The sequence below is a fragment of the Amia ocellicauda genome, chromosome 12, assembly GCF_036373705.1.
Source record: "Amia ocellicauda isolate fAmiCal2 chromosome 12, fAmiCal2.hap1, whole genome shotgun sequence".
Taxonomy (NCBI): Eukaryota; Metazoa; Chordata; class Actinopteri; order Amiiformes; family Amiidae; genus Amia; species Amia ocellicauda.
In genome coordinates this window covers 30,455,567-30,481,974 of record NC_089861.1, presented here as the reverse complement: position 1 = coordinate 30,481,974, position 26,408 = coordinate 30,455,567, and the positions used below count along the sequence as shown (strand labels likewise).

Sequence of the window (26,408 nt, the reverse complement as noted above, 5' to 3'; positions counted from 1 at the left end):
TCCCAGGCAGGACTGCTAATAGCACAATTAATGTCCGCTTTATATCTGAATACAGACAAATACCATGAGGGTTAGGGTCAGGGTTCTTTACAACTATACTTCAACCACTGCCATTAACAGAAATCATACCATGCCCCCACTGCTATGGCAAAGCTGACCTGTACCAGATGGGTGGGACTGTATTTGCAAGTTAGCTATATAGAGCTCAGGAAAGACTTAAGATACCACTTAACATTGATTTCTGAACTTGGAGTGGTTTTTAAATTGTATTTATTTCAAGGTGAAATGTTTAGTTTGCAAAGCCCATATTTAGGATATAGCAAAATATTTAGTCGAACGATAAATATTTATTTTTCAAAACGGAGATTTAGCATTTATGTATTTATTTTAAAAAATGCAATATGTATAAATGTGGAAAAAAAACATTTTCTAAATCTGGGAAAACAGAGACAAGACTGAAGTTAAATCTGTATAAAGTGTGTGCCATTTTAAATTTGGTGCTCCATTATTGTGTTTAACTTTAACACAAAATTGAGTTGTCCTTAAAGAAACACAGTTCTAAGCATGCAGGATCTGGATGCCTTGGCCCACAGATTGATTCCTGTTTGTGACACTGCAAAATACTGGATTGTCATGCTTAAGAAAAACATTCTTAACTAACTAATTTTCCAGGTCATAGGTCACCACTTTCCTTACAGTGCTTACAGTACACCATTTAATGAATGTAGAGCAGGGATCGACCGACAGCTAATTGAAATGGTGGGCAACATCCTGCATTTAAAAACAAATATAGAAAAAACAAACATAAGACTTTAAAATAATGTTAAACAGTCTATGGCTTTGCAAGTTTTCAGATCGGCTCTTAATGTAGTATTAAAAATAACAGTTCAAACAAATTAACAATCTGATTAAATTGGCGTTACAATATTATCTTTTTTGAGATACGATATTTTAAATAATAGATATTTAGCAGTGAAGCAATACAAATACTCATAATTCAAATATACTCTGATTTTACACATAAAGAACAGTTCCTTCTCTGCTGTCACAGTTGTTCACATCCTCCTCTGTTTCGTTCTTATATTTTCATAGTCTGAGGGGTCTCACACACTGGGCTGTGAGGGACAGTGCCATCGTCGCCAGCTCGGCCTTTATTCCTCTGGAAGAGAAATGAAACCGGCCGTTATAGTGGAGCTTCAGCACTGGACTCAGGACCCAGGACCCAGGACCCAGGACCGGGTCACAATTATTTTACTGTACTCAGGGCAGTAGGATGTGAAGTCAGGTAAGCTGAGTGGTATTAATACAGGCAGGCCTGGCCTTAGTGGGTAGGCGAAGTAGGCAAATGCCTAGGGCGGCAAAGTTCAGGGGCGGCAAAATTTCGTTCCTGGCGACATGATACATTTTTGTTTTTTTAATCAAATTGCAATATATTGTGATGTCTGGTAATATATATATATATATATATATATATATATATATATATATATATATATATATATATATGCTAACAAATAATAGTTAATATCTATCACTTCTATATTGTTATAGGATTGGTGGCAAGAAGCTCATCACAAAGGTATTTAAGGCAATGTCCTACTCAGAGAGACTTGGGGAACTGAACCTTTTCACCCTGGAACAGAGAAGACTATATGGGGGACTTTATTCAAGTCTTCAAAATCATGAGGAGCTTTTCCAGATCAGCAGGGACACATTGACCCAGGCATGCTTCAAGGCATTCAAGATGGAAAACAGGAGACACTTCTTCACACAGAGAGTTGTTACAATCTGGACAATCTACAAAAATGACTACAAAAGATTTAGAAGTGAGTAGTTTTTCCTGATTTTCAGATTTCTCAAAAAACTTCTAAATCTTTTGTAGTCATTTTTGTATTACTTTATTATAAATACATGTTAATTTGGATTCATATTTTGTTTTCTGAATGAAAAGACAAATTTGCCTGTTTTCTCATTGGAAATAGATACATTTCAAAATATCACTTTCCTGGTCACAAAAGCAAAGTTTGTGGGGAATAATAGCCATTTTCTATACTTTTGAGGCATAAGCAATTAGGAAAGCTCTATCAAGAAGAATGGATTTGGGATCGAAACCTAAGGATGTATTGGAATACAAATGCGTTTATTTCTCTCACAATACTGCTGACATTGTCTGTCACTGTTGCGAGTGGGGAGCGCAGTTTCTCTAAATTGAAACTAATCAAAAATATTTGCAGTCCACAATGACACAGGATAGGTTGAATGCATGTGGGATCATTTCAAAAGAACACGAACTTGCACAAAACCTGGATCTGAAGGAAGCCCTGCATTCCTTTGCAGCAAAAATGCCAAGACGAATCACGTTTTCATAATTTTAAACTTAGGACTATTTTCTTACAAAAATAATCCTTCATCATTCTGGTACATTGATTGATTTATCAATATGATTTTGGGGTAATTTAGAGTAACAGATTTAGAGTTGTTTGTGTGTGTGAAAATGAATTGGAGGGGAGAGGGTGGTATGTGTATATGTTGCCAATAGGGGGGACGTCACGTTTATATTTTGCCTAGGGCGGCATAATGTGTAAGGCCGTCACTGAATACAGGAAACACTTCTCAGAATCATAGGACAAGTTGCATGTTGTAAAATAGTGCAGTCGGCAGTTAACTGGTACTGCCCCTGAGGAGCCCAGCTGACACACTGTGTACTCTCTCTGAGAGACTCCCAATCTGCTGAATCTCATTTGCCTTTCAGGAAAGTAAATCTGGATCTCAATGGCTAGGGTAATAGCCAGAAAGTAGGTAGTGTGTGTAACAGGGGCGGTGGCAGGGTATGACTTGGTTGGGCTACAGCCCCACCAAGAATCGTGCACCTTAGACCCACCATGGAACAACCAAGAATATCACTGAGCAGAACCAGCACAGTCAGTTCCATTTGCATTACTGCGTAATTGCTGCGTGAAACTGCGGGCGTTAGCACAGTGTAGTCTGAGCCAAATTAGTTAACGTTAGCTAACGCTAGCTAGCTAAGTAATTTGGGAAATTGTAACATTGCTAATATTATTATGTATCGATCCAACCACAATAACTTGTGCTCCTTTGAAAATGTATATCTCTCTCTGTGTGTGTCTGTGTGTCTCTCTCTCTTACTTTCTGTGTGTGTGTGAGGAGCGTGACGTGTGATGTGCAATGCGTTGTGTTTGTAGCGGACAGGTTTGACAGACAACGTGAACGAGTTGAAATAGCACGAATAATATTGCCTAAACTCCGTAGTAGTGACCGTCCACGCCTGTTGCTCTCGATGATGTCTACTGCCAATGGTGTGTAAGTTTCACTGGAAGGCAAGAGAGTGAGGAATGGATCTTGGATCATCAGGACCCAATTCAGACATGCTAAGAGATCAAGGATGTGCTGGTATCACATGATCAAGAGAGATACTAGTGGAGCTCGGAGACAATCGCACACTGACAGACTCACCCTCAGTGATTCATAATCCTGAGACACGGTCCTCACATCCAGAGACATGTAGGGGTCACTGCCTGGAGCTGACGGCTCACTCTGTGGGGAAAACATGAACTCTGATCTGATCATTTTTGGTAAATGATAAATGGTGAGTTAACCTGATTTTAGAAGTCTTAAAATTGATACATTTGTTTTCTTACTCTACATGAATGATTTTTGTCTTGTTCATTGGTTATGTCTCTTTCACCATTACCTCAGCATTGACTCTTCTGTTGCCAATGTGTGGTGTTGGTTGAGAGGAGATCCTTCTGTGGAGGAGATGGCTGTGAGATATTGTAATTCTAGAGCAGTTAAGTGTAGTAAGCAAAACGATTAATGTTTAAATGATTATATAATTATAATGAAATACTTAATGAGTCAGAGGAAACGTTATAAGCAGAGGCGCAGCTTATGGCCAGGCAAGCCAGGCAGCCTGGGGGCCCCAAGACTGAAGGGGGGAAACTCAATCAGCAACCCCCCCTCCCCCCCTCCCTACTCTTACCGGAGACAACTACATCAGTACCCAAACATCCCCCACCCCATGTGCCCCGATCGAGTGTTCTGCCTAAGGCCCCCACAGACTCTAGAATTACCACTGGTTGTAAGGTTATGGTGTCATAGAGGTGAGTCTTGGGAAAACTAAAGCAGATTCATGATTTATGTTACTCCTCTCAATATCAGGGCTGGAAACAAAGGAGCTAGGAATGTTGAATGTGCTTCTGTTGCAGTCATGATTATTGTCGCTCGTTGTTTAAGGAAAACATGATTAGCAAGTGTATGTGATTATGGAATTAAAGCACAGCAACTGTTTGAAATGAAAATGGTCTCTCTGCAATGTGGTACAGTCAAGCTAAAGTCTGTTGTTATTAATATGATCAATTAAATCTAGATCTAAGAGTCTGAGTCCACCCACCTGCTGAGATAGACTATCACTGCTAAGGAGGTAGTTAGGAGTACAGCCAGAGACACGGAGAGAGCAACAATCACCTGGACACTGCAGTGGGCTGCAAAACAGAGTCACATTGTGTGTTGTGGCAGTTCAGCATGGTTGAAATATCAGGGAAATGTCTGTTCAAAATGTCTTAAAGCACCACTTCACTGCTTAGCATTCCTTATACCCCTTGCAGAAGCTGACGGTATCAATAGACCATGATCAAGGGTGTGGAACATTCTGGAAAGACATCAGCAGTGTTGGAGCAACTTCACTGGTCAAACATCACCTGCTGCCTGAATGGACGAGTACAAGACTGACCTGCCACAACCAGACTAACAGCAGTAGACTTCTGAGCTCCATGTTTATTCTGTGCTTCACAGTAGTATTGCCCACTGTCTCCAGAGCTGATCTCTGCAATGATTAAATCCTTCTGTGATTTTCTCTCCCAGACAGCAGCTCCATTTGTCTTAAACCAGGTGTAGTTCTGCACTGGTGGGTTTGCATTGCTGCTGCAGGTCAGGGTGACAGAACTGCCTTCCACTATTTCACCAGAGGGGCTGACTGACACTGAGGTGTTCTTTGGGGTGTCTGGAAGGGAAGATGGTTTACTGTAATTTAATATGCAGTGTAAATAATGCAATGCTTCGAATACAGTTTACTTAGCAATACAATCCTGGTAGTTAATTTTCTTGTGTTTCTAAATTACATGGCATTTATTTTGATTGATTATACTCACATTTGACATCCAAAGTGATCTGTGGAGACTGTACACTTGTATTGTCTTTTGAAGCACAGGAGTAGTTTCCATAGTCTCCATAGGAAACAGGATTAAAGCTCAGTGTGTTTGATGTGGTGTTGTAGGTGGGCTGGCCATCCTTAAACCAGGTGAACTCTGTCTGGTTTGGAGAGCAGCTCTCTGTGCTGCAGGTCAAGGTCACATTGTCTCCCAGAAAGATCTCATCACTTCCTGTAGATGTCACTGTAACTTTTAAGGGTTGATCTTTATAAGAAAAAAAAAAAAAAAATATATATATATATATATATATATATATATATATATAAAGTTTTAATGTCTTTGAAAAGATGTTCAAATCAGTATAATGGCTACAGTGTATCTACAGTGTATCCAGAAAGTATTCACAGCGCTTCCCTTTTTCCACATTTTGTTATGCTACAGCCTTATTCCAAAATTGATTAAATTCATTATTTTCCTCAAAAATGACAACTTGAAAGAAGTTTGTTTGAAATCTTTGCAAATTTATTAAAAATAAAAAACAAAAAAAGCACATGTACATAAGTATTCACAGCCTTTGCCATGACACTCAAAATTGAGCTCAGGTGCATCCTGTTTCCACTGATCATCCTTGAGATGTTTCTACAACTTGATTGGAGTCCACCTGTGGTAAATTCAGTTGATTGGACATGATTTGGAAAGGCACACACCTGTCTATATAAGGTCCCACAGTTAACAGTGCATGTCAGAGCACAAACCAAGCCATGAAGTCCAAGGAATTGTCTGTAGACCGCCGAGACAGGATTGTATCGAGGCAGAGATCTGGGGAAGGGTACAGAAAAATGTCTGCAGCATTGAAGGTCCCAATGAGCATAGTGGCCTCCATCATCCGTAAATGGCAGAAGTTTGGAACCACCAGGACTTTTCCTAGAGCTGGCCGCCCGGCCAAACTGAGCGATTGGGGGAGAAGGGCCTTAGTCAGGGAGGTGACCAACAACCCGATGGTCACTCTGACAGAGCTCCAGCATGTCTCTGTGGAGAGAGGAGAACCTTCCAGAAGAACGACCATCTCTGCAGCACTCCACCAATCAGGCCTGTATGGTAGAGTGGCCAGACAGAAGCCACTCCTCAGTAAAAGGCACATGACAGCCCGCCTGGAGTTTGCCAAAAGGCACCTGAAGGACTCTCAGACCATGAGAAACAAAATTCTCTGGTCTGATGAAACCAAGATTGAACTCATGTCTGGAGGAAACCAGGCACAGCTCATCACCTGGCCAATACCATCCCTACAGTGAAGCATGGTGGTGGCAGCATCATGCTGTGGGGATGTTTTTCAGCAGCAGGGACTGGGAGATTAGTCAGGATCGAGGGAAAGATGAATGCAGCAATGTACAGAGACATCCTTGATGAAGACCTGCTCCAGAGCGCTCTGGACCTCAGACTGGGGCGAAGGTTCATCTTCCAACAGGACAACGACCCTAAGCACATAGCCAAGATAACAAAGGAGTGGCTACAGGACAACTCTGTGAATGTCCTTGAGTGGCCCAGCCAGAGCCCAGACTTGAACCCGATTGAACATCTCTGGAAAGATCTGAAAATGGCTGTGCACCGATGCTCCCCATCCAACCTGATGGAGCTTGAGAGGTCCTGCAAAGAAGAATGGGAGAAACTGCCCAACAATAGGTGTGCCAAGCTTGTAGCATCATACTCAAAAAGACTTGAGGCTGTAATTGGTGCCAAAGGTGCTTCAACAAAGTATTGAGCAAAGGCTGTGAATACTTATGTACATGTGCTTTTTTTGTTTTTTATTTTAAATAAATTTGCAAAGATTTCAAACAAACATTTTTCACATTGTCATTATGGGGTATTGTTTGTAGAATTTTGAGGAAAATAATGAATTTAATCCATTTTGGAATAAAGCTGTAAGCGCTGTGAATACTTTCCGGATGCACTGTAAATTCCCAATTTTCACACTGCCAGTCCTGCAGCACAAGCTTTGTAGTGAGGACAGATGCAAAGCCATGGTAGAGTAATGAATATAGACTCTTTCAGTAACCATGCAGAACTAAAGTCACACAATGTAATGAACCCAGAGATGAACACTCGGGACCCACAGGGAACACACTGATCAGGATGGGGGTGCATGCCTGTGGACTTGTGCTCCAGTGTACCTTGTAAGGAATTAATTGACCTTTCGCAAAGCCCCGCCACCAAACGGTCCTTGTCCAATCCTATCTTAGCAACTGGTCACTAAGGCCTTAAGCTTTCGTCATTAAGGCTCACAATGAGGAAAAGGTTTGCCTACGCCACCTGCAAATCCGACAGCAGGTACCCCAGAAGTTTAGAGGGAGGATATTATTCCTTGAACAACAATGATATCTAAAGCTGACATTATAGTTATTTGTGCTAACGTGACTAACTGGCTACTACTAACATTAGCTATAATATTACCTATAATAGCTTGTTACATCGGGGCACTCGTAGGCAGGTATGTGTCTGGGAGGAAGCTGGGGTGGCCATGGCCCCCCCCGAAATGAGACTGGCCCCAGCAACCCCCCCCGCTATCACCGTCAATCCCCCCCCCCCCACCCCCACTAACAAGAACGAAACACCCCTCCCCCCCACCCCCCATAAGGAGATTTCTGATGTTTCTAGGTAGAGATTATGATCTTACCAGCAACACTGAGATGTACTCCAGGCAGACCAATGCTTGCTCTGGGGGATCTGTCTATTGTTATTCTGAAATAATAACTCCTGCTGTCAGAGCTCCTTATACCCGTCAACATGAAGCTGCAGCTCTTGTCTTGTTCAGTATACTGCACTCTGCCTATGTAGTGAAAGTCAAGAGATTCCCCTCTACTGTGATAAATAAAGGGGGGGGCATCCCAGTTACTATTATTTGGTAAATTCGTCCACTTCCTCTCTGTCACTGTGGCACTGTCAGGATAATCGTAGGTACAGGGTATGAGCACAGAGGAGCCCCTCAGGGCACAGATCTGTGACAATGGATACATCACCACCAGAGCACCACCGAGCGCACCTGCAAAACAACAGTTTTATCATCAGTACATAGAGAAAGCAAAGAAACAAACTCAGTAACATAAAACAAATATTTACATGCTAATACACCTAACAAATACAGCTTTAATCATCTCCTCTGTGCGTGAGAGAGAATTAAAAGCAGACTGAGCTTTAGGCCAATGATACAATTACTTGCCTGGACTTTGTTTATATGTTTTCTGTGAGAAGTGGCTGTGAATCAGCATCAGTTGTTAACGAGCACCTTGTACATTAATGAATCGTGTTACAGCTACTAACATGGAAATTTCCACATAATGACGATGTCCTCTGCATTCACAGATTGGTTATTTCAGAGAAGCTTTAACTGGGTCAGTCTTACCAGGCAGTATTGACAGAGGCAGTCCCAGGAACACAGCTGCCCTCACATCCATAGCTGCTGCTGCACTTCCCTGTGTCTGCTCTCTCTGCCTTTCAATACAACAGGGAAATAGCAGATTAAAAACATTGTCATCTTATTCATCTTTATTCAGTGTATTTTATAGTCATTTAACCATTGTTTTAACATATGAATTGTTTGTTAAAAGTGTAAAAAATACACATTAAAATATTTACAACGTTAATAACTTTCTATATATTTCTGTTTTCATACATCCTGTATGAAAACATTGTAATAGTTCCCTTCACACCCATAGCTAGTGTTGCTTCACTTCCCCTTGTCTGGTCTGTATTTGCTAAAGAGAGATCACAAGAAACATGAAATAGACATTTTATCATCAACATCTTTTTAGCAATTAGTTCTTTATATCCTTGTTATATAAATTAAACTATATTTAAGCTTAATATATATATATATATATATATATATATATTTGTTGCTTAGAATACTTATTTTGAGAAATAACAATGGTAAATTAAAATAATTAAAACAAATATAGTTTCACATTATAAAGTTACATTAACTTCTTTAAAGCTACTTTGTTTTAATGCCCCTTTACACTCCAGATTTAACACCAGTCCCAGCTCCTGTAAGAATACACTGGTATCTGTCCCAGCTCTTCAGCCCATTACCTGTGTCAGTGTGCCAGTGTGCGCTGCTGTAGAGCTGCAGGGAATCAGTAATGGCTCACAGACTGTGCTGCTCCAGTGGGCTGCTCAGTGTCTGCTGTGGAGAGATCCTGTCAGCCCCTCTGCTCCCTTCCTGAGAGATACAGCAGCACTGGGGTGACGACAACGGAGGACCACAGCTTTGTACAGTTATGCTAATAAGCTGCTCTTGCATCACTGTTTACGGTGCTAAAGAGAATTACACTATTGAAATGAGAGCAGGGATTTCTCCACCATTGTAACAGTGAGCCGCTTCCGTTTCCTCTTCATCGTTTTACTGGAAGACACAGCGCTGAGGCAGAAGTGGTGAAGTTGTGGAGGGATTCATTACTGAATACTTTAAGGCTCTAGCACTCAGGTGTTTATCAAAATTGGACACATCATTATGAAGTCTTCAGAGCCTTCAGTACTTTCTGTTTTGAAGAAGTTGTAGTGGGAAAATGTACTGTTATTTCCTTCATATTATCTCTATATTATTAATGGTTTCATGATGCTAATTCAGTCTGGTCTATAAAGCAATCATTAGTTTGTATTTACTCTGTATTAGTTCTTAATGCATTTCCTTCTGAGGGGTTACTTCAATCAAGCATTGTCTTCTCATGATTTCACTCAGGCACTGTCTTCTAAGATATTCAATCAGCTGATACTGTCAAACAATATAGAGATTGTGTGTTTTCGGGCACAGGTATTTGGTTAAATCAATTGTATATTTGGGGGTAAACTGGAGTTGAGCATTTGTTGGCCATATATAAGTATATAGAAGAAGGCTAGTGAAAATCATAATTTAGAACATCGCTAAATTAGAATGGGTGACATAACAGGGTACCTGTGAAATGAATGAAAGAGATGAAGGAGAAGAGCTGGGACCCTGAATGGTTGCCAAAGCAACACATCCAGTGGTGGAAAGAACAGAAGGAAGACAAGAAAGAAAGGTATAGGGATAGTGATTGTGTGTAATGCACCACAAAAGATGAGGAAATTAATAGAATAAATAATTAAGTATGGACAAGAAGAGAAGGGTGATTATTAAGTCAGATGGAGGTTAAGGAATTAAAGGAGGAAAATAATAAATTGAAAAAATAGTTAAGACAGGCTAGCAAGACAACTGGAGTTACATGCAGAATTGCTGGTATAAAGAAGTATACAATAAAAGGCAGTGAGAGAGTAAATTGGGAGAAACTTAGACGGGAAGCCTGGAAGTGGGCAGGTTTATATGATGATACTGATGATGTTGATTGGGATTCAGATGAAGAACCTGTAAATGAAAGTTAAGAGTCAGAAGAGAAAGAGCCAGCGCAGGCTGTAGGGGGTGTCAATTATCATAGAGGGACGGCAGAGCTTGTGAAGGAGCACAGGGAACAACAGCAACAGCAAAGGGCTGTTTGCATTTGCTGAAAAGGGGATTCAATCCACATATACAAAAGGCATTACTGTTAGGTCTTAATCCAGGAGACACCTGTGACACTATTGTAATTTGGGCAGGATCCATTGAATCTATGTAGAATGAGCAGAAGGGGAGTACAATTATAGCAGTAATGCGGGAAGAAAACTATGCTTTCGCAGGCAAAGGTTTCAAATGTGGGGAAATAATACACAGGAGAAAACAGTGCATGGAAAGCACTAACAAATCTGTATGCCAGAACTGTAATAGAGAGAGGCATAGAAACACGTTTCCATCCCGGTGGGGGAGGAGATGGACAGTGGCAAAGACACAATCACAGAAGAGAGCAGCACATACCACCACCACCTCTGTATACATTAGAGGAGTTAAAGAGCCTGATGATTCAAGATGCAGTACAGGACATCAAGGACTAGGGGTGTCCGGATGTAGCACCAATGTAGCAACATCGGCAGTGTAGTATAGTAATTGACACTGATTAGTCTCTCTAATACAAACCGCCCCTTACCAACTATAAATATTTTGTAAACAAAGGTGTAGGTGGAGAAACAAAAAAAAGATTAATTGATAGTGTTAATAGAATAAGGAGGTGTACATATTGTGTGTACATTTTATGTTGTAATAGTAATTAAGGAAATAGTATTGGACAGAAGAGATAGGTGCTGTAATTTATTGTGGTAAGATGTGATAACTGCTTCAGAAAGCAGAAAGTAGTATTGAGTGTTAGCACAAGGCAAAACAGCAGAGATCCAAATCAAGGAACCCATTTTTCCAAGGAAGGTATTAAAAGACATTTTTGAGAGTGAATGTTGGATATTTATTTCCATCATCAGAGTTCTGGAATGGTAAAGTGTCTGTCTAAACTGGAACAATGGCAATTTGGGGGAATGGTTGAACTCAAGGTATGCACTTCACCCTAATGTGCTTAAGAGCTGCGCCTTAATGGGCCGTGGGTTAATTGACTACAAATGAAATGAATGCAAATGAATGCAAATGAAAGCATTTGGACTGGGACTGATCAGGACTTGGTGGTATCACCATAATAACATACAAAACTCACCAGACCTTACTAACACACCATATTACAGGAGAAATACAAATAAAGCTAAACAGCGCAGCGATTGAGAAACTGAACAAGAAGGAGAAAGGGAAACTATTAAATTGCCACAATGTGAAGATTATAAAACATTTTCCAAAGCAAGGTGGTGCACATTCAAAGTGGCATGAGCAACATACTGTTTTAATGACCACTGATCCCAGGGTAGCCTTATATACCGATCAGCCATAACATTATGATTACCTGCCTAATATTGTGTAGGTCCCCCTTTTGCCGCCAAAACAGCCCTGACCCGTCGTGGCATGGACTCCACTAGACCTCTGAAGGTGTGCTGTGGTATCTGGCTCCAAGACATTAGCAGCAGATCCTTTAAGTCCTGTAAGTTGCGAGGTGAGACCTCCATGGATCGGACTTGTTTTTCCAGCACATCCCATAGATGCTTGATTGGATTTAGATCTGTGTAATTTGGAGGCCAAGTCAACACCTTGAACTCGTGATTCATCAGACCAGGCCACCTTCTTCCATTGCTCCGTGGTCCAGTTCTGATGCTCACATGCCCATTGTAGGCGCTTTCGGCAGTGGGCAGGGGTCAGCATGGGCACCCTGACTGGTCTGCAGCTACGCAGCCCCATACGCAACAAACTGCGATGTGTGTTCTGACACCCTTCTATCAGAACCAGCATAATTTTTTCAGCAATTTGAGCTACAGTAGCTCGTCTGTTGGATCAGACCACACAGGGGTCAGCCTTCGCTCCCCACGTGCATCAATGAGCCTTGGCCGCCCATGACCCTGTCGCCGGTTCTCCGCTTTTCCTTCCTTGGACCACTTTTGATAGGTACTGACCACTGCAGACCGGGAACACCCCAGCGGGCACTTAGTTCCATGGTTGAAATCTTGTTGTGACATGGATCAATTCAATTACTATTCACTCCAATGCTTTCCCTGGCAGGCTCTCTGAACCCCAAGACACTCAGGCAGGGCATGAAGACTGTCCTGGATAAATGTACAGGATTATACAAAAAAACTAACTATGTTAAACCTAGCTAAAACAGCCTTTAATAAATAGGGGCAATAAAACACTAAAAACCCTATCTAAACAAATAACAAAAAAAAAGAGAGAAAAGGAAGCTAGTAAAATCCTATAAAACTACTATTTCTTATACAAATATATCTCCTGTACAAAAGACACTAATAACTCTTCTTCCTCTCACAGATATGATCCACACTCCAATAACACAGGTAAGTCGGTTCTAATTCCTCATCCTCTTTCTCGCAGCCCGACAACACCCCGCTGGCCAGATGTTCACAATCAATTCCTTGCCACGACTCTGCAATATGACCCACAATAATATTCTCTTTTCTCCAGATATAGCTGAACGTGGCGAATACCAGGGGAGAGGGGATGCATCCAGTTACAAATAAAGCCGAGTTCAATAGTACGAATGCGTATGGCTCTTAATTTCTGTGTTCCAAGCCGCTTCACTCCTGAAAAACAAATTCCAAGACATGAAAAAACAAATCCGAGGACAGGAAAAAATAAATACGGGACCTGAAAAACAAATCCGAGGACGTGAAAAATTCAGAAGCAATTACGGAAAGGGAGGGTACATAGTCAAACAGATTGGAGTTCAGCGATTGGACAAACGAATCTGTCAATTACTGTAAAACGCCGCGCGCCGAGGAGTGGCTGTGAAGCGCGTTGCTGCTTTTCAAATCTGTTCGTAAAGTATTGACGGAAGGAGAAATACATGCTTATGTAGTCGTTACTTATTTATTGTATGTCAGATTAAGTTGTGACATTGAACAACAACACAAAGGCTATTGCATAGACACTGCGGTTAGCTCAACAACTTTACTTCACTTGCCGAGATTGTCTGTTACACACACCTCTCGTCACTGCAGTGAGTGGGGTCGGTAGCCATGATTATGATCCCAATTTAACATTGAAGTTTGACTTTCTTATTCTTTATAAGAAAAGCCACGAATGTAAATGAATGGCTACAGGACAGAAGGAAACTTTCACATAACTATTTAAAAAGTGACAATTAAAAATACAGTTAGCCTATAAGAATGAATACGGCTTATTAAATGCCTTATTTTTTGTTTATCTGTTTATCTAGAATTGAGCCAGACAAGTCCAGAGGATTCAGGAGCTCAGTCACTGAGAAGCGACCAGACGTGTGTCGTTTATTCTTTTAAATGTTTCATCTATTATTTGTCAATCAAATTGGTGCTTGTTATTCCTTAATAATGCCTTGGCTGAATGATTTGAATATACGATCTTACATGTGTTTCTGTTGTGTTTTGATCTGGGGATCTGTCATTCTTATTGAATATTACATTCATTATTTAATTGGGCTTGGTTCTGTTGAGCCAGTATAAGACGTCAGCTTTTTAAATAACAGTGTGTATTGGATAAGACACATTTTAGAAATACTCGGTCAAACTACTCGCATTCATACCTCAGGGAGAGAGAAAACGAAGTGTGACTGTAGTTCTGCTCTTCTGCAATGTATTTCTACAACAGCAAGACACTGTGGCTACAAGACGAGGACAGCAAAGCAACGAGCAACACTGGATACAGGAAAAGAGCAAAGCATACTTTTGGGAAATTAACATTTGCAGGTCAAAACATGGATGGACCGTCGTCGTTTTGAACATCGGGCCAACGTAGGCAAGTTGAGCAAAATCCAACGTCTGTCTGACCACCCATGATCCGTCGGGCCATCTGGGTTAAGTGCAGATAACAGTCTCATTACCTCTGAGCGTTTAACATTTAACTTATATTTTTGTTTTAATACCTGCCACACTGTGTGATAACTTAAAGAGCTGTCCCGGTCCTCGCAACTCACACACAATGGCATTTCTCACATCTCTTAATGAAGAATAGTTACTTCTTCGGGGTCACCCTAAGTGCTTTAACCTGTTTTTTAATGTCCACAAGCTGTACTGAATTCTATGGACAGTGGAAAGTAAATCCAGTATACACTCACCTAAAGGATTATTAGGAACACCATACTAATACTGTGTTTGACCCCCTTTCGCCTTCAGAACTGCCTTAATTCTACGTGGCATTGATTCAACAAGGTGCTGAAAGCATTCTTTAGAAATGTTGGCCCATATTGATAGGATAGCATCTTGCAGTTGATGGAGATTTGGGGGATGCACATCCAGGGCACGAAGCTCCCGTTCCACCACATCCCAAAGATGCTCTATTGGGTTGAGATCTGGTGACTGTGGGGGCCAGTTTAGTACAGTGAACTCATTGTCATGTTCAAGAAACCAATTTGAAATGATTCGACCTTTGTGACATGGTGCATTATCCTGCTGGAAGTAGCCATCAGAGGATGGGTACATGGTGGTCATAAAGGGATGGACATGGTCAGAAACAATGCTCAGGTAGGCCGTGGCATTTAAACGATGCCCAATTGGCACTAAGGGGCCTAAAGTGTGCCAAGAAAACATCCCCCACACCATTACACCACCACCACCAGCCTGCACAGTGGTAACAAGGCATGATGGATCCATGTTCTCATTCTGTTTACGCCAAATTCTGACTCTACCATCTGAATGTCTCAACAGAAATCGAGACTCATCAGATCAGGCAACATTTTTCCAGTCTTCAACTGTCCAATTTTGGTGAGCTTGTGCAAATTGTAGCCTCTTTTTCCTATTTGTAGTGGAGATGAGTGGTACCCGGTGGGGTCTTCTGCTGTTGTAGCCCATCCGCCTCAAGGTTGTACGTGTTGTGGCTTCACAAATACTTTGCTGCATACCTCGGTTGTAACGAGTGGTTATTTCAGTCAAAGTTGCTCTTCTATCAGCTTGAATCAGTCGGCCCATTCTCCTCTGACCTCTAGCATCAACAAGGCATTTTCGCCCACAGGACTGCCGCATACTGGATGTTTTTCCCTTTTCACACCATTCTTTGTAAACCCTAGAAATGGTTGTGCGTGAAAATCCCAGTAACTGAGCAGATTGTGAAATACTCAGACCGGCCCGTCTGGCACCAACAACCATGCCACGCTCAAAATTGCTTAAATCACCTTTCTTTCCCCATTCAGACATTCAGTTTGGAGTTTGTCTTGACCAGGACCACACCCCTAAATGCATTGAAGCAACTGCCATGTGATTGGTTGGTTAGATAATTGCAGATTCTTAGATAATGAGAAATTGAACAGGTGTTCCTAATAATCCTTTAGGTGAGTGTATATCCATTGTATGGATGGCCTTCAAAACAAAATACTGTTTAATTAAATCCACTGGCAAAGATGGAGTACTGTGTGAAGTATTTTCATCTTGGTGAGGGTGTCGAGCAGTTTCAGCATCTCCCCAGCAAACAAGGACGTATTGGGCCCATGAGGGTAAAACATGGGCACCGTGGGCACGTTCAGCCCATACAAAACCCGCACTGGCCCAATTCTGGTACAGCAGCATACAGCCACCATAGCTGAGCCAATGCTGGGCCAATGTTGGGCCAGTACACACTAAAACCTAGACAGATAAAAAGTGTGTTCATTTATAATTTATTTAGCCAAATCCAGCTAACACACGTAGTTGTATGTTAGCACGTCAGTGTTTTGACACAATAGTATTTTCATAGGTTTTTCCATAAATTTGGTATTATTGTTTGACAGGTTGTAAGTTATAGCTTACACACACACACACACACACACAGATCAATGAAAAATGACTTAAACATACACATACAAATAAATCATGTGCGATTAAGGCATTACACTTAGAAACGCTCATACTGAGTTTGTGTTAAATAGTTTGAAATTACTCGGTTCCTGTCCTACCACCACCACCTTCACCATCAACAACACTACCACCACAACCAACACTGACACCATGTCCACCAACACCACCAACACCAACTCGGACATGGTCACTGCCACGTGGATCACCACCACTTATTCAGCCACCACCACCATTGATTCCAAGGTCACCCAGAAGAACATCCCTTGAGCAAGTGACTGGTATGTTTTATGTAGCTCTTTTACTTCTCGTTATATAAAATCAGTTTTTCAACCATAAAAGTTAGGTTTCAACATTTTTATTTCTTTACAGTAGTTTTCAGAATGGACTATGATGTAGCAGAAACAGCTTAAACAGGTCCAGAATTACTCCTGTGTTCACTATTATAATAAATAAATAATGAGGCTGAGGACATATCAACATATTTAAACAGAATGTGAAGTGAACAAAATCAAAAACTGGAAGTTTTTTAAGTTTACCAATTTATTTGATGTTCAAGTTTTTCTTTAGCAAAGTAAAATGTAACAAGCTGTTAACCTTATTTACGATGACCCTGAAGTGCAATACAGAACTGCAAATTTGAAAACACCACAACAAATTCAAAAGCATAATTACAAATTAGAAATTAGAACTCTAAAGTTGATTGCAGCAGTGATTGACAGGTTGTTTTTCCTCTAATCAGAGATGCTTTCTTATGTTTGTACCCTTTTGAGTTAATGTTATTGGGTTTTCCAACTTGCAGTTGTGTTTTGCACTTTGGGATCAATGTACTAAACAATTTTTTAGATAAAAAAAAAATCAGTTTTAAATAATCTTGTCACTGCTTTTTGAATTTGATGACATCAAACAGCCTGCTATCTCAAGTGCTTTTGTTATGGGATTAGTAGCCTCCACACAGTTTTTGTTAGGAGCAATACTCAATCATAAGTTAAAATTATTAGATAACTAATACCTTTTGAATTTTGCAGCAAGGGACCATCACCTTGTGACCTCCATAGAAGAGATGAAATGTGAGCTGGCTATTTTGAAGAGGATGGTGGCAAATATAGCAAAGCAGTTCAACAGTGGTTCTGAGGTGGCACTGCCAGATGATGTCTCCTTGCCACTGAAGACATTTGAACATGTGGACAGCCTTGAACAACTTTTAGAAGAAAAGAGCTACAAGGATCGAATGGTAATATTAATTATAAACAGTGTGATAGCAGATGAAAGATATTTGATATACCAGTAGAAAAATCCTACAAATAATAAAAAGAGCAATAACTTTAAAAAACAAATTATATATGGCTAAAAAAAACATAACCTTTAACAGTTAAATGTAAATGCATTCACACTTAGCATTGCAAAATGTTAACTATACTATACCTTCCACTGTTAGGGATAAATCTACACTTACCAAAAAACATGTTCTTTATGGGAGCACATGTAAGTAGCATTGCTGTCTTAAGTTTCAAGCCATACTTAATTTCTGCTTTAGTGCAAACAGTGAATATTTTTTGGGGGTATATCAGGACTATACGGTTTGCTCTGCAACTCGGGTTCAATTGTGGCTGACTAGGCATCTGCAGACTTGGGCTGGGGTCAAGGAGACCAGGTTTTCCAAATTGGGTCCAGTCCAGTCCAGTCCAGTCTTGCAAGAATGCTTATAGCAACAGGTCATTCTAGCTCTTAACCTAACCGCAACTATTCTTCTTTTTGATTTTGTCAGACTGCCTTCCTTGGATTAATTGGTGGGGTGGATGTTCCTACCACCGTCCGCAGAATTATGGCTGCCTTAATTGGTAATGAATTAGCAACCAAATTCAATTTGAAGGGACTTGGAATCAAAAGATCTTTTTATGACCTCAAACTTCGAAAAGTGATTGCTGGTGAGCAACTTGTATATCTTACACTTTGCCTGTGCAGAACCTTAACATTAGTTGAAAACATTTGATTTTAATATTCATATATAGTAAACCTGCATGATATGTTAAATAAATGTTATGTTAAGAATATTATGAAGTAAACATAGAAGTATCAAAGTACTTTTGGGTCAAGTTACACAAGTCTACTGTATTGTACATCTTTACATATTTATTCAAAATGCATGAGTTAAGCTTACAGATACGTGAAAGTGTGAGATAGCATGCTTTTCCAGATCAGTAAACTTGTAAACTCAGTAAAAAGTCTGACTTTTTAATTTAATAATTTCATATTAATTCATTCTAAAAACAAGTCTCTAATATGTTTGTGTCCACCAGCTTCTGTGAGAGCAACATTATGGCAGATGACTGAATTACATTTTTTTTTATTCATTTGAAATTTTAGATGCTGTACGCCGTAATCCATTGACAAAAACAGTACAGGACTCTGAAATTGAGATGGCAGCCATGCTGTGGCTGAGAAATGCATGAGATCGGGCAGGCAGAAGGAAAAAGCGCCTCTTGCAAGCAATGAGAAAACAGCAGGAGCAGCAAGTGTGGTACAGTCAAGCAAAATCAAGTAAAAACCTTCACCCACATACAAAGCCTGCTAATAAGAGCAAGGATGTCACCACCATTTTAATATCAATATTGGATACGTTATTATGAAGACTTCACCATGTGTTTTCTGTGGGAAGTGGGATGAAAAACACATACTGATTTTTAAATTTCAAGTTAGAAAGACAAGCAGATGACATGACAGTATTGGTCACAGTAGGCGGTGTAAATCAAGATCCTGTTTACTTGCAATACAGTAAGACAGTAGTGTGATCGCATTTATACACACTTTATCAAATCTGATTGGTGACATATTAAATTGGTAATATTAAATATCAATACAAAATACACCCCATGATGTTTTAAATACTTTTAGAAATGCAAACCCATTTACATTACCTAGGTGTTACAATAGTGTGACTGACCCCCACCTGTATTTGGACCGCAAGGATGCTTCTTTATTCTGATCACAACAGCTATCCAATTCACAGGCGTGAACATGGATTAAACCCGGGGAGTGCAGGGTGTGGCGCCCCTGCTGGTGAGCATCAACCACGCAGGGGAATGCAGGACTTGGTGCCCCTGTTTGTCTCTAACAGGCACAGATGTTTTAACCCCCGCAGAGTAAATAAAACAAACACAAACAAACCTACTAAACCGTTCAATATGCTGAACACACTCTACCTCCTCACCTCTAACATCTTGCTTTGAACCTGGGGCTGTGTCTCTAACCCCTAGCAATGTGGGGAAAGACCATTGTTCTTCACTCAGACTCAGACTCAGACTCAGACTCAGACTCAGACTCAGACTCAGACTCAGACTCAGACTCAGACTCAGACTCAGACTCAGACTCAGACTCAGACTCAGACTCAGACAACCTTCTTCCCCACAGCCACTGCTCTGCACTGCTTCCTTATATAGTGCCTGGCTCCACCTCCCCCACTAATGCCAGAGCAGTGGACTCTGGACAATGTAGTGTCCTGACCCTGCTGCCATGTTTTTAAAGGGACCCAGTCCCTTTTTCCTCACACATCCCCCTTCTCAGCTCCGACCTACCAGGTGGAGCGGCCTTGCTAACCCCATGCATCCGGGATAGACTGTCCGCATTCGCATTTTGGGATCCACGCCTGTGTTCAATGGTGAACCTGTACGGTTGTAAAGCCAAGAACCACCTTGTGATCTGAGCATTCGTCTCCTTGTTATCTTTCATGAACTGCAACGGAGAATGGTCGGTCACCAGAGTGAATTCCCTCCCCAAAAGATAATATCTCAGGGATTCAGTGGCCCACTTCACAGCTAGACATTCTTTCTCCACCACCGCATACTTCCGTTCTCGAGGCAAGAGCTTCCTGCTAAGATATCCTACCGGATGTTCTTCCCCCTTGACAATCTGGGATAAAACCGCTCCTATACCTACGTCCGAATCGTCCGTTTGTACCACAAATGGTAGTGAGAAATCTGGAACCATTAACACAAAGGTGACACACAATGACTCCTTGATCGTGCAAAATGCTAAATCCGCCTCTGGGGACCATTTAACCCTAATGGGAGCAGTCTTTTTAATTAAATCAGTCAGCGGAGCTGCAACTGTGGAGAACTCTAGAACAAACCGACGGTAATACCCTGCTAGTCCAGGGAATGCCCTTACCTATTTTTTATCCTTAGGAACTGGCCATTTGTTAATGACCTCTATCTTATTTACCTGTGGTTTTACTTTACCACCCCTCATCCCAGATACTTGGCCTCTCGGAAACCAACAAAACATTTTTCAGGGTTGGCAGTTAGTGCGACTTCCCTGAGAGCCTGGAGGACAACACCTACTTTCTTCAGGTGATCTCCCAGGTCTCCGTGAAAATAACAATGTCATCAATGTATGCTGACGCGTATGAGATATGAGGTCATAAGACTTTGTCTAATGTAGTGTCCTGGCCCTGCTGCCATGTTTTTAAAGGGACCCAGTCCATTTTTCCTCACAATAGTTAATTTGTTTTAGCAGAAGTGGCGTAGGTTTGGTTTCAAAATTAGAGCCAACATTGCCTATGGAGCCAGGCACACTTTATTGGGGGGACTATTAAATGTTCTCTCAACATTGCATCCCCCCCTAAACCTATGCCTTATTTTTAGCAGTGAAAGCAATATGAAGATTAAAACATATAATCATAATGAGAATTAACTCTCTCATTTTACACATAAAGAACAGCTCCTTTTTTGCATTGGCTCAGTCCTGTTTGTTCCTGTCACAGCTGTTCACATCCTCCTCAGTTCCTTCCTATATTTTAATAATCTGAGGGTTTGCTGGGTCTGTGAGGGACAGTGCCATCATCACCAGCTGGGCCTTTATTCCTCTGGAAGAGAATGAAACAGACTGTCATAGTATTGCTTCTGCTCTACAATTATTCTACTGTACTCAGGGCAGTGGGATGTTTTCTGAAGTCAGGTAAGCTGAGTGGTATTAATACAGGAAACACTTCTTCACACTCGGAGTCATAGGACAGACTCTCCAGCCATGTTGTTGAAGTTGACCCTGACCAGCTCATCTCAGCTCAATGCAAATCAACTCGACACAACACTAGACGACACAATCCGACACAGCCCAACCAACCTCAACCCAATGCAATGTAGCTCAACACAACATAACACAACACAACACAACATGGCCCAACATGAACCAGCATGTTGTAAAATAGTGCAGTCAACTGGTACTGCTGCTGAGGAGCCCAGCTGACACACTGGGTGCTCTCTCTGTGAGACTCCCAATTTGCTGAATCTCATATGCCTTTCAGGAAAGTAACTCTGGATCTGGATGGCTAGGGTAATAGCCAGAAAGCAGGTAGTGTGTGTAAGTTTCACTGCAAGGCAAGAGAGTGAGGAATTGATCTTGGATCATCAGGACCCAATTCAAACATGCAAAGAGATCAAGCCTGTGTTGGTACCACATGATCATGAGAGATACTAGTGGAGCTCGGAGACAATCGCACACTGACAGACTCACCCTCAGTGATTCATAATCCTGAGACACGGTCCTCACATCCAGAGACATGTAGGGGTCACTGCCTGGAGCTGACGGCTCACTCTGTGGGCAAAACATGAACTCTGATTTTATCATTTTTGGTAAAATTACCTTTATGATAAATGGAAGTTAATCTGATTCCAGAAATCTTAAATTGGGCACATTTGTTTTCTTACTGTATGATTATTGTCTTGTTCATTGGTTATCTGTCTCTCTCATCATTACCTCAGCATTGACTCTTCTGTTGCCACTGTGTGGTGTTGGTTGAGAGGAGATCCTTCTGTGGAGGAGATAGGAGATGGCTGTGAGGTATTGTTCTTCTAGAGCAGTTAAATGTATTAAGCCAAATTATTAATGTCTAAATGATTATATTATTGTAATGAAATACGTAATGACGGAGTCAGAGGAAATGTTGTAAGGTTATGGTGTCATAGAAGTCTGGGGATAACCAAAGCAGATTAATGATTTATGTTACTCCTCTCAATATCAGGGCTGGAAACAAAGGAGCTAGGAATGTTGAATGTGCTTCTGTTGCAGTCATGATTATTGTCGCTCGTTGTTTAAGGAAAACATGATTAGCAAGTGTATGTGATTATGGAATTAAAGCACAGCAACTGTTTGAAATGAAAATGGTCTCTCTGCAATGTGGTACAGTCAAGCTAAAGTCTGTTGTTATTAATATGATCAATTAAATCTAGATCTAAGAGTCTGAGTCCACCCACCTGCTGAGATAGACTATCACTGCTAAGGAGGTAGTTAGGAGTACAGCCAGAGACACGGAGAGAGCAACAATCACCTGGACACTGCAGTGGGCTGCAAAACAGAGTCACATTGTGTGTTGTGGCAGTTCAGCATGGTTGAAATATCAGGGAAATGTCTGTTCAAAATGTCTTAAAGCACCACTTCACTGCTTAGCATTCCTTATACCCCTTGCAGAAGCTGACGGTATCAATAGACCATGATCAAGGGTGTGGAACATTCTGGAAAGACATCAGCAGTGTTGGAGCAACTTCACTGGTCAAACATCACCTGCTGCCTGAATGGACGAGTACAAGACTGACCTGCCACAACCAGACTAACAGCAGTAGACTTCTGAGCTCCAATCTCATTCTGTGCTTCACAGTAGTACTGCCCACTGTCTCCAGAGCTGATCTCTGCAATGATTAAATCCTTCTGTGATTTTCTCTCCCAGACAGCAGCTCCATTTGTCTTAAACCAGGTGTAGTTCTGCACTGGTGGGTTTGCATTGCTGCTGCAGGTCAGGGTGACAGAACTGCCTTCCACTATTTCACCAGAGGGGCTGACTGACACTGAGGTGTCCTTTGGTGCATCTGGAAGAGAAGATGGTTAACTGTCATTTAATATGCAGTGTAAATAATGCAATGCTTACAATACAGTTTACGTAGCAATACAATCCTGGTACTGTTAGTATTTATTTAATTACAACTACTTGATCATGTTGTGTTTCTAAATTACATGGAATTGATTTGTATTTAATAAACTCACATTTGACATCCAAAGTGATCTGTGGAGACTGTACACTTTTATTGTCTTTTGAAGCACAGGAGTAGTTTGCAGAGTCTCCATAGGAAACAGGATTAAAGCTCAGTGTGTTTGATGTGGTGTTGTAGGTGGGCTGGCCATCTTTAAACCAGGTGAACTCTGTCTGGTTTGGAGAGCAGCTCTCTGTGCTGCAGGTCAGGGTCACATTGTCTCCCAGAAAGATCTCATCACTTCCTGTAGATGTCACTGTAACTTTTAAGGGTTGATCTTTATTTAAAAAAAAATACATTGTATATAATTAGTTATGAATGTCTTTGAAAAGATGTTCCAATCAGGATAATTGCTACAGTATCTAAATTCCCAATTTTCACACTGCCAGTCCTGCAGCACAAGCTTTGTAGTGAGGACAGATGCAGCTCTCAGTGACAACACTGTAGAGCTTCCAGGCTCTGGGAAAGCCACGGGGGATGTTTTGCGATATTAACAAGAGAAACCCTGTTTGACTCAAGACACCCAACCCCTGTAACTCTTGCCCAACTGTATGGGACCTCGTGGGGAATCCTGCTCATGGATGACTATGGCTCCACTGAAGACCAATACTGAATATATTAGACCCCAATATCCTTCATTTTTCCCTCTCCATCCCCAAAGCCGTGGTAGAGAAGTGAATATAGACTCTTTCAGTAACCACGCAGAACTAAAGTCACACAATGCAATCAACCCAGAGATGAACACTCGGGACCCACAGGGAACACACTGATCAGGATGGGGGTGCATGCCTGTGGACATGTGCTCCAGTGTACCTTGTAAGAAATTAATCGTTACCTCTGTTTACCCCCCATGAGGAGATTACTGGTGTTTCTCTTTTCTAGGTAGAGATTAGGATCTTACCAGCAACACTGAGACACACTCCAGGTACACCAGTGTATGCATTGGGGTGCATGTTTATTTTTATTTGGAAGTAATAACTCCCGCTGTCATTGTTCCTTAAACCCGTCAACATGAAGCTGCAGCTCTTGTCTTGTTCAGTATACTGCACTCTGCCTGTGTAGTCAGGGTCAAGAGATTCCCCATTACTTTGATAAATAAAAGGAGGGGCATTCCAGTTAGATCCTATATCCTTCATCCACTTCCTCTCTGTCACTGTGGCAATGTCAGGATAATCGTAGGTACAGGGTATGAGCACAGAGGAGCCCCTCAGGGCACAGATATGTGACACTGGATACATCACCACCAGAGCACCACCCAGCACACCTGCAAAACAACAGTTTAATCATCAGTACACAGAGAAAGCAAAGAAACAAACTCAATAACACAAAAATATTTACATGCTAATACACTTCCTCATATTTCTACTTTTCTATTGATTTAAATGAAAGGTTTTGCGGTTAATGAAAGTTCTAACAAATATAGCTTTAATCATCTCCTCCCCCTCTCCCTCTCCCTCTCCCTCTCCCTCTCCCTCTCCCTCTCTCTCTCTCTCTCTCTCTCTGTCTGATAGAATTAAAAGCAGACTGAGCTGTAGGCCACTGATACAAGTACTTGCCTGGACTTTGTTTATAAATTTATACAGAATGGTTATTTCAGAGAAGCTTCAAAACTGGGTTTCAGGAGGTCAGTCTTACCAGGCAGTATTGACAGAGTCAGCCCCAGGAACACAGCTCCCCTCACACCCATAGCTGCTGCTGCACTTCCCTGTGTCTGCTCTCTCTGCCTTTCAATACAACAGGGAAATTGCTGAAAATATTAAAAACATTCTCAAATCACTGATCTTTATTCAGTGTATTTTATACAGTCATTTAACCATTGTTTTAACTCTGTATAGTTTATATTTCATATTCATATGCATTTTTTTTAATGGTTTGTTAAAAGTTTAAAAAATATACATTCAAATATTTACAATGTTAATAACTTTTTATATATATATTTTTTGTTTCTGACATCCTAAATGAAAACGTTGTAATATTTGCCTTCACACCCATAGCTACTGTCACTTCACTTCCCCTTGTCTGGTCTGTGTCTGTCTGTATTTGCAACAGAGAGATGACCAGAAACATGAAATAGGCATTTTTTATCAAAATATTTTTAAAACACAGGTACTTAATTTTTATTACATTAGCAATTAGTTTTTTATATCTTTGTTTTATAAATTAAAATATATTTAAGCTTAATATATATATTTGTTACTTAGAATGCTTATTTTGAGAAATAACAATTATACATTAAAATAATTAAAACAAATATAATTTCACTTTATAAAGTTACATTAACTTCCTTTAAAGCTACTTTGTTTTAATGCCCTTTTACACTACAGATTCAACACTACAGTCCCAGCTCCTGTAAGAATACACTGGTATCTGTCCCAGCTCTTTAGCCCATTACCTGTGTCAGTGTGCCAGTGTGCGCTGCTGTAGAGCTGCAGGGAATCAGTAATGGCTCACAGACTGTGCTGCTCCAGTGGGCTGCTCAGTGTCTGCTGTGGAGAGATCCTGTCAGCCCCTCTGCTCCCTGCCTGAGAGATACAGCAGCACTGGGGCAACTCAGGACCACAGATTTCTACAGGTATGCAAATGAGCTGCGCTTGCTTCACCGTTTACTGTGCTAAAGAGAATGACACCACCGTTGTATCTTTGTTCATCATTTTGCTGGAAGACAAAGAGTTGAGCCTGAGGGAAGACAGAATTGGTGAAGTTGTGAAGGCATTCACTTCTGCTTACTTTTAGCCTCTGGTACTTTATTCATGCACTCTGGTGTTTATCAATATAGGACAAATAATTATGATGACTTCAGAGTGTGCTTTCTGTTTTGAGGAAGTGATATGAGAAACACAGACTGTGATATTTCAAATTATTTCTTATTTCAAGTTAGAAAGACAAACACATGACATGACAGTATTGGTCACAGTTGGCGGTGTAAATCAGGATCCTG

General features: G+C 41.0%; 2 long non-coding RNA genes across 2 annotated transcripts; both read right to left on the bottom strand.

Moving 5' to 3' along the window:
• Positions 1-286: 286 nt before the first annotated feature.
• LOC136764907 (uncharacterized) lies at positions 287-9,392 on the bottom strand. The gene is made up of 9 exons (XR_010821268.1): positions 9,255-9,392; positions 8,566-8,654; positions 7,840-8,205; positions 5,169-5,432; positions 4,751-5,020; positions 4,412-4,502; positions 3,713-3,767; positions 3,475-3,555; positions 287-1,159 (listed from the first exon to the last, which is right to left on the bottom strand). It is a non-coding gene; the product is annotated as an uncharacterized LOC136764907 (long non-coding RNA).
• Positions 9,393-24,399: 15,007 nt separating this feature from the next.
• LOC136764904 (uncharacterized) lies at positions 24,400-26,031 on the bottom strand. Its single transcript, XR_010821265.1, has 3 exons — positions 25,863-26,031; positions 25,106-25,194; positions 24,400-24,734 (listed from the first exon to the last, which is right to left on the bottom strand). It is a non-coding gene; the product is annotated as an uncharacterized LOC136764904 (long non-coding RNA).
• Between the last annotated feature and the right edge of the window lie 377 nt (positions 26,032-26,408).